The following is a 10,403-nucleotide window of genomic DNA, read 5'->3' on the forward strand; positions in this document are numbered from 1 at the left end:
TTGTCTTTCGCCTAAACAAATCAAGTGCAATTTCAATTTCTGACCGTGATGAGAAGAAATGCTAGATAACAGTTGACACCGGCATTGAACTGAAACAACCTTTGCCTATTCCGTGGTATATAAACGCATTTCCTGCAATATTTACACAATATAACTCGTTGATTATCCCGTATTCATGCGTACAATCACATTTTCTATGCCGAAGTGTGAATACTAGGTCTTGAAAAATATTCACAGAGTATTCGAAGGTATTCTAGGTCAGAATACGCGGTGTGTTTTATTCACAGGTATTCACATCGGAATACCCCCAATATTTCGAGGATATTCACAGTGAATATCTGTTAATACGTGTGAATATGGACCATATTCGAACTCATATTCGCACGTATTCACCCGTGAATACGCGGTTTTTCATGCAGTGGAATGAGTACTTGGAATACGGAAACCACGCAAACACGACAATTAATAGTGATGATATGATTTCTTCGTCTTAGACAAAATTCCTAATCCTCCTGCGTCTGACGAGATCAATCGGAACGAATCCCATTCAATTCAGTTAATTCAAAATGCTGAAGAAAGCACCTTAATCCCAGTCGATCATCACAAGAGTAACCCTAATCCATCGGGTGAATCAACTGAGTGCCACGTCCTAGCCGGTGCGCCCTCTGTAAAGAAGCCACTTCCGACGACATATGCTAGTGTCGTAGCCACGAAAGCTCCTCCTAGTAATATCAATAAAAGTATTGCGGAAAAAAAAAAGAACCGCGGATAAAATATCCCGTAACGTCGGCGAGTCCCCTGACGGATTTATCGGAGTAAAACGTAAACGTTATAGTTCAAAGAAATTCTTTTTCAGTGGGATTGCCGAGAATGTTAGCAAAACTCAAATAGTTTCTTATCTCGAAGAAAGAAATGTAATTCTCACTTACATTTCAGTTTTCCCCAGCCGACGTAGAGGAACACTATCGTGTAAAATTCATATACCCTTAGCTTCTTGCCCCCTGGTTGATCAAGAAAATTTCTGGCCCAAATATGTCAAATGTAAACTGTGGCGACCAAGCGAGCACAGTAAGCAAACGCCTGATCGGAGAGTTAGCACGGCCCAACATGGGAACCTTTCAACGTACGTATCAATGGCTTATCCAATTCCAGTCCGAATTCGTTCCCGTTATCGTAATGACATACCGTGGCAGAAGCGGCGTAGAGTTTCCAAACCTACTAACCTAATCAGGGTAAAGATTTCAAAACCTGAACCTGCTCTGTTTGTGCCGGGTCTCGTCTTATCTAATGTCATGTCTTTAACACCAAAAATAGATGAAATCCGTCCATTTGTTGCCAACTCTGGATCGGAAGTTGCTGTCTTTACTGTGACATGGCTCAAAAGTTCTATACCAGATTCTATCGTGGATATTCCGGGATATAGAATATTTCGAAAAGATAGACAAGAAAGAATGCATGGAGGAGTCTGTGTATATGTTAAAAATGAAATTAAAGTTTCTGTTTTGCATGAGTTGGAAAATCCACAATTCGAAGTGCTTTGGGCACAGCGAATACCTCGGAGATTACCACGTGGTTTATCCTCAATTGTCGTAGGAGCGATATACCATCCCCCAAGTTCAGACGATAAATCCATGCTAAAATATCTTGTTGATAGCCTGATTAATGTTGAAGCATTGTATAAGAACTGTGGAATTATTATTATGGGAGATTTTAATCAGTTGAAAATCACAAGCATATCGAGACAGTTAAAACAACTGGTAATGTTTGCAACTAGAGGACCAAGAACTTTAGATATGATACTAACTAACATATCTCATTTTTTCGACAATGCTAAGAAACATCCATCTTTTGGCTTATCTGATCACCTCACAATTTCTGTTGCTCCAAAAATCAGAGAATCCTCTGGCAATGAATCGAAAATGATTAAAATACATGACACCAGGCGTAGTAACAAAAGAGCCTTGGGAAATGTTTTCTCACAAGTGGACTGGTCGTGTCTCGATCGAATTGATTCCTGTGAAGAGAATCTGATGTTCTTTAATACAATGGTATCCAACACCCTAAATTTAATAATGCCAGTCAAACAGAAAAAATTCACAACAACGATGCTCCCTGGATGTATAGTAAACTCAAACAAGCAATCAAGAACCGTCAACGAGCCCTTAAAAACGGAGATACAAGGTGCTTTAATTATTATCGCAATTTAGTAAATTCTGTACGGAAAAAATGCAGATCCTCGTATTATAACAATAAGATCAAGAATCTTAAACATTGGAAACCTAAAGATTGGTGGAATGCGATTAAGAAAATCAGTGGTATAGTCCCTGTAAGTAAACCTGATCTCTTGTCCACCTTGCAAGTAGACGAGTTAGAACACTTGACTAATACTCAAATCGCCAACAAAATCAATAATAGTTTTCTTGAACCGCTCCAAGAATTTCAGCCTCTGGGGGGTATGGATCCAACTTTCGATGCAACCTCAAATGTTATTACGGTTACTGATCTTGAAGTGTACAGATGCCTAAAATCTCTTAATCCCTCCAAGGCGAGTGGCCCTGATGACATTCCTTCTTGGTTCCTTAAGGAGTATGCGGTTCTTTTGGCATTACCTGTCACAAAAATACTGAATTGCTCATTTAGAGAGAAAAAACTTCCAATGATTTGAAAACTAGCTAACGTAGTACCAATTCCAAAATTGACACCAGTTGAGCACATAAACCAACAACTCCGTCCCATCTCTCTTACGCCAATCCTCTCAAAAGTAGCAGAAGAATTTGTCGTGAGCAAGCAGTTGAAACCAGCAATCCTTAAAGCTATAGATTCCAACCAATTCGGGGTAATCTCTGGCTCTTCAACAAGCCAAGCTTTAATAAAAATGATTCACCGCTGGACGGAAGCAACAGATGGATCAGGAGCCTCGATTAGAGTCGTACTGTTTGATTATCAAAAGGCATTTGACCTTGTTGATCATACCATCATCCTAGAAAAATTGAAATCCCTAGATATCATGAACTCTGCAATTAATTGGATAGCAGATTTCCTGACCAACAGACAACAACGAGTTAAACTTGGAGAAGACTGCTTTTTAGAATGGGAAAATGTCCCTGCTGGTGTTCCGCAGGGAACAAAACTTCGTCCCTGGCTTTTTGTTCTGATTATCAATGACCTAAATACCACCAGCGTTGACGATCAATTCAAATTTGTAGACGATGTCACAATATCAGAATCCGTACCGAAATTCGCACCAAGTAATATCCAGAACGCTGTCGCGGATATTAAGGAATGGTCCGAGGCAAATCGCTTCCGACTTCACCAGAAAAAGTGTAAAGAACTGCGTATTGATTTTAAAAAAAATCAAGAGCTCATTCCCTCCAATTGAAGTCAATGGGGAACCCCTAGAAGTTGTAGAAGAGGCGAAACTACTCGGTCTTACCATCACACCGACCTTGAAATGGAATAAACACGTCAACAATATTATTTCAAAATCCCCGAAACGGATATATTTTTTAGTTCAATTGAAACATGCAAAAGTACCTGATAAGGACATCCTACAATTCTACTCCACTTGTATTCGCCCTATTTTGGAATACGCTTCAACAGTGTTTCATTATGCACTGCCAAAATACCTCAGTGATGAAATTGAACGCGTCCAGAAACAAGCTCTCCGAATTGTCTATCCGTCTGCACATTACAAGGATGGATTGATCGAAAGTGGGTTGGAAACATTACACGCACGAAGGGGATCCGCATGTAAGAAACTTTTTAATCAAATTTTAGCTGATCCAAGCCATCAGTTGAACGAGTTAGTGTGTAAATGGGAATCTCCCCTAACGTATGAGTTGCGTACGGAAAAACATTTTTACATCCCCAAATTTCTCACCGACCGGTTCAAAAACTCTTTTATTGTTAGAAGTTGCCTAAATAAATAATTAAATTTTATAATCTATATACTATACTATAAATATTTATAGCTATACTAGCTCAATTATTGTAAATATAAACATAATTTTTAGCTTACTCTCACCTGTAATCACCACGTAATTCAGTCCTATGTAACTGCAATGTGTGTGAATTATTAAACTATCTATCTATCTATCTATCTATCTATCTATCTATCTATCTATCTACCCTTGAGATTTAACAGTTTTTGGGCATCCCGAATGTCGCGGTGCACAAAAACATCGATAAAATTGTCGCCGCACATGCGCAAACGATTTTTCATCGAAATTATGCTGCTACCTTTGAGATTTAACAGTTTTTGGGCATCCCGAATGTCGCGGTGCACAAAAACGTCGAAAAAATCGTTGCCGCGCATGCGCAAACGATTTTTCATCGAAATAATGCTGCTACCCTCGAGATTTAACAGCTGTTTTTTGGCATCCCGAATGTCGCGGTGCACAAAAACATCGAAAAAACGTTGCCGCGCATGCGCAAACGATTTTTTATCGAAATAATGCTGCTACCCTCGAGACTTAACAGTTTTTGGGCATCCCGAATGTAGCGGTGCAAAAAAAATTCAAAAAAATCGTTGTCGCACATGCGCAAACGATTTTTCATGGAAATAATGCTACTACCGTCGAGACTTAACAGTTTTTTGGCATCCCGAAAGTCGCGGTGCATAAAAACATTGAAAAAATTGTTGCTGCGCATGCGTAAACGAGTTTTTATCAAAATAATGCTTCTACCCTCGAGATTTAACAGTTTTTGGGCATCCCTAATGTCGCGGGACACAAAAACATCGAAAAAATCGTTGCAGCGCATGCGCAAACGATTTTTCATCGAAATAATGCTGCTACCTTCGAGATTTAACAGTTTTTGGGCAACCCGAATGTCGCGGTGCACAAAAACATCGAAAAAATCGTTGCCGCGCAAGCGCAAACGATTTTTCAACGAAATGATTCTGCTACCTTCGAGATTTAACAGTTTTTGGGCATATGTTTATATAAAAAATCGGCAAAAATCTTCTAAAGGCTCGATTTTGACGCTAAATATATCAAAATAGTACTGAATATTTGAACTAAACCGCTGCAACCGGTTTTCGTTTGCATTTTGGGCAATATCCTAAGGATTAGGCCGCTTTGATGTGTAATATTGAATATATAAAAGGCGTGAATATCATACCTGTGAATAGCTATGTATGCATGGCGCGGGTAAAACGCCATATTTCGACTGGAATTTGCAATATTTAGCCTTCAAATTTACTACATTTGCGATTTTGTCAGTTTGTTATATTTACTTTTATTCCATGCCATGCCCAATTCGACAATATTCTGAAAGGTTCAGTAGTTAAATGTCCACATAATTCAAATGCTACAACAGTTTGAAAGATTTACTTGCCTTTTAAATTCCGACTTTCCTGCTCGACGGGGTTCTAAAGCTGGTTGGGAAAAAAAGCCTTTTAATAATGATTGAACTGTAATTTTTTGTGAACTTCATGAGAGAAATAATCGAACAAATACACACATATTGTGATACATTGGCTTGGAATATGCTCCAAAACGTGTGAAATCGAACATTTGTTGTGCAATCAGCTTGCAAATATCAAAGAAACAGGATCAAAATTTGAATATAGATTAACCAATCTGATTGGTTTTTATTGAACCAATCGTGGAGTACAAAAATTGACCAATGACAAATTGACCTGTGCACAGAAATAACCAATCAAGTTGTGTTAATTTTGCTGAATTATGCAAGAGCCTACAGGCTATAAAACAGAGCTGTCTGCGACGGTTTTCTTCAGGTAAGTGAGTTCTTTCTTTAGGTAGGATCAAGGTATGTGTAATTATTTTTTTAATAGAAGTAGATCTCCGTAGCCACTCTGTTAGCTAAGAATCTCTGTCCCCGTATCTGGAAACACGGCTCACTGCTTGTCTAACTGTGTTTTGCTCTTCGTTTTCTAGGGAGCTACTAATAATTTTTTTGCGTGTTTTTCAGACAAAGACGATCGTAGTTTAGTTTCAGTATCCAACCCTAAGAAGCCACCCCATATCCATGCCGTCAGTTAAACCCCTAGCCACCATTGCCTTCATGCTGATTAGGAATGCTTCCTTTTCTAGGAACAACTCACCATATTTTTTGTCGTTTCAGCTACAGAGTTAGTGGTTTGTGGGTTGTTGGATGTTGTGTCGTCGGTTGTGTGTTTTGTGTTGTACGTTCGTATTGTCTGCCAGTCGGTTTGCGAGTTGCCCTGTAGCTCTCGCTTTTTCCTGGCCACACAAAGAACACATTTTGGATACTCCTTTTTAGGAGATTGGGTTCGAGTCCCATTAATGTGTCAATTTTGCGCTGATATCTAATGTGGTCCGTCTCTAATACAAAAGCACAACATCCAACGGACAATCTGCATCCTTTCACCACACCAACTGCAAGTGTTGTCCTTATACAACAGAATGGAACTTCCAACAGAGTAAGGAGTAACCAATAACAAAGATGAAGTTCTCGTAACTTCTCAAACGGGACAGGATGCGGCACTTGTTAATGAAGTATTCTCGATGTTTACGGGATCCTCTCAGTTAGACGTTCAATCAGAGGATATTTCAAAGTGGTAAGCTGATTTAAACTTGTGATTACTGTGCGAATACTTCACCCATTTTAATAAATATGAGACCACTAAACTCATTGCTGTCTGCTCGTAAACGGCGCACACAGATAATTTCGATTTTATCGGGAAGTATTTTATCAAATCAACTAGAAATTGTGTTATTTCAAAGAAAAAACATTTACCTATTTGTATAAATTTAGTTCATTTCAAAAGCTTTCCTATAAGACAAGATATTTATTCCCGAACTTGTACTTTTTAAATTGAATTTTAGAGAAGCGAAATTACGCAAAGCCTTCCAAAAATCTCGCCTAAAAACCTCCAAATATTTCTAGTATACATTGGCATCAATATTTTCATCTATTTTACTTGAAATACAGTCGCTTTGGCGATTTGTAGTGATATTTCCAACAAACGTGTTTACAAATGGAAACCGGAAAATGTGCATATAATCATCACCATATTGGCGAAAATTTGACAATTATGACTTCTAGGGACAATTTTACCCCGGAAATCGATTACCGGGCTTATTTTACCCCCAAGGGGTAGGCAACGTTACGTTTTTGACACCTCTAACCTCTAACCTCGCGGCTGAGCAACGCCTTGCTATACACAATAACAAATAAAAAAAGCTATATTTTTCGAGTTTTTCTGCCCATCCTGACTTAAAAACTATCAGAAAAGATAACTAAAGCCTTTACAGTTTACATGTAACGGTTAAAAGACGACAGGATAAAAATAACGATGAAAATAACGAAATTCCAAAGGCGAGTTATATTTCCTTTGTAATCCCGTGTAATTTGATATGATTTTTAGAGCTGCACTGCAGTGTCAGGTTAACAGCAATATTAATTAATTTCTGGATTAAAACAGAAGCGATTGGGTTAAAGTATTTTTCTTCAGCTATATTTTGGTGGTATTTTTGTGCTTTTTAAATTAAACGGATTAATTTAAACAATAAAAAACCAAGATAATTTCATGATATCTGGTGATAGAAGGCATGACAAGAATTATGCCTACACAATATTTTGCTGTACAGTTCCATATGTCATTCATTTTACACTGGTGTTATTAAAATTAGATTTATTTTTCTCCCTTTCCTATTATGTAACTGCCATTTAGCAATATACAGGGCTTGGGGGTATTATGTGAATATGAAAGAAAACAGCATGCATTTTGTTCTGTATATTCTTTTTGTTATAGAAGTCACAAAATACATGCTGTTACTATACAGTATAGGGCCTTGTGATTCATATACAATTATAGTTTCAATTGTGTGAAAGTGATGTTCTTGTGATCTCAACTGTAGATTCTATTGCATATAGAGCCAAATTGGAATGGCAACATATCTTTGAGAATTGAAGTTTATGGCGGTTCTTCAGGTATGTTCTAGCAATTCACTGAAGTACTATTTGTTAGCTAAGGAATGTTGTCCCACGGTAGCGGTACGCACGAACCTGGGATATCGCAATGCTGATAGCCTCACAACTATGGACAAATAATATATTAATTTACTTGTTCCTTGTTTCTCAATTTTAGATCAAATAAATTATGGCAACCTAGGAGTCGCTAACAATTATTACCTTTCTCTTATCACTGACTACACCTCCATCCATCGCTGTGCTATACATGGATTTGATGGACTGACATACAAAGCAAGGTAAATATTGCAGGATACATGGTATATGTTCAGTTTATTATTATGTCATATTAAGACTGTTGGACATTATTTTTTTATTCAGTAATTCCCCTATATGGGAATGTGATAAAATTCGAAGTTAACCCCCAGTAAAGACTTCACAAAATCAATTGAAATAATGCTGTACCTCGACTGGTTTCACACAATTATTTGCATTATCGTTTCATTTTTGTTGATGATTGTTTCGATGGTGTTTTGGTTCCGAAGATGGAATAATTGATACTAATTATTGCCCCCCATCCTGAAGACACATAACATCCCAGATAATAGCAACAAGTGTTGGGAATGCGGATAAGTCGACAGGACATGGTCGCTTAAATGAGGCAGCTTCTTGATCTGCACGAAAAAATTACCAGGACCAATGCATTCAAACTGAATGTTGTCGGAGAGATTTCACTCAAAGTCGTTGTAATTATAATTAGTGGGTGAAGACCTACTCTGTATCCTATAGTTCCGACGGGCAAAAATTCGCTCATTACAAAATAAATGGATTTGTCAGGGTTAAGGCTAATTTCCACTCAAGAAAAATCTCCTTTGGATCGGAGAGGACAGGAAAGTTTCCTTTGTGTAAACGCCGCCTGAGAACTCTCCGACAAAGAAAATTTTCCTGTCCGTTCCTATCCAAAGGCGAATTTTTCTGAGTGGAAACTAGCCTTTAGCTGGATTAATAAGCAAGGCTCCTACAGATTACCCTCTCACGTTATATGCATCACATCATTTCCATGAGGTCATATATAACTTTTAATGTGTGATTAAGATTAATTGTTTAACAAATTACTCATTTCATTAGAGACTCACTAGCGGAAAATGTACTATCACCAACTGTAACCGCGCTTTACATCCGCATTCATCCAAAGACATGGTACGCAACATATCTTTTAGAATTGAAGTTTATAGCTGTTCTTCAGGTATGTTCTAGCAATTCACTGAACTACTATTTGTTCACTAAGGAATGAGAAATGACTGAGAGATCCATCTGACTGAAATATATAGCGAAAATATTTCAATAAGTGGCTTATGTAAGAGTGAGTTTTTGATTTAGAAATAAATTGTTTACACGATGAATTTTTTTTCTATTTTTCCATTCTTACCCCTCCATCGGGTTTGTCAGGTTTTTTACTAACTTAGGTGCATTGGAATACAAGTAAAAATAAGTGAAAACGATAAATAAATTAAATAACAATAACCATTCAACGCAAGATCCTGCGGTCTAGTGGCGAAGACAATCGTCTCCCAAGTAGTAAATCGTGGTTCAAATCCTGTTATGACCTTTTTTTATTATGAACTTCGTGAAAAGAATAAAATAAATTAAATAACCGTTGCTGCGCAGCACAAGGCCATGCAGTCTAATAGCTAAGTCAACTTTCTCTTAAGTGGTAAATCGATGTTTCGAATCTTGCAAAAACTATTTTTTATTATGAACTTCGTGAAAGGATAAAGTAAACTAAATAACCATGGTCATCAAGCACAAGACCTTGCGGGCTAGTGCCGAAGACGATGGTCTCCCAAGTTTTAAATCGATAGTTCGAATCCTACCATAACCGCTTTCATTATGAACTTCGTGAAAAGAATAAAGTAAATTACGTAACTATAACCGTTCAGCACAAAATCTTGCAGTCTAGTGGCGAGCACGATGGTCTCCCAAGTGGTAAATTGATGGTTCGAATTCTACCATAACCGTTTTTCATAATGAACTTCGTGAAAAGGATAAAGTAAATTAAATAACCATAAGCGTTCAGCACAAAATTTTGCATTCTAGTAGCGAAAAAAATCGTCTCCCAAGTAGTATATCGATGGTTCGAATCCTGACATGACATTTTTCATTATGAACTTTGTGAAAAGAACAAAGTAAATTAAACATCCATAGCCGTTCAGCATGTCTTCAGCAGCCTGTCACTTAAGTGGTAAATCGATGTTTCGAATCCTGCCAAAACCATTTTTTCTATGAACTTCGTAAAAGGGTAAAGTAAACTAAATAACCATGGCCATCTAGTACAAGAACTTGTGGTCTAGAGGCGAATACGACTGTCTCCTAAGTGGTAAATCGATGTTTCGAATCCCGCTAAAAGCATTCTTTATCATGAACTTCGTAGAAGGAAAAAGTAAACTAAATAACCATGGCCATCCAGCACAAGACCTTGTTGTGGAGAGGCGAGGAGGATGGTC

Source organism: Dendronephthya gigantea, unplaced genomic scaffold (genome assembly GCF_004324835.1).
Source record: "Dendronephthya gigantea isolate DGI-Jeju-01 unplaced genomic scaffold, DenGig_1.0 000148F, whole genome shotgun sequence".
Taxonomy (NCBI): Eukaryota; Metazoa; Cnidaria; class Anthozoa; order Malacalcyonacea; family Nephtheidae; genus Dendronephthya; species Dendronephthya gigantea.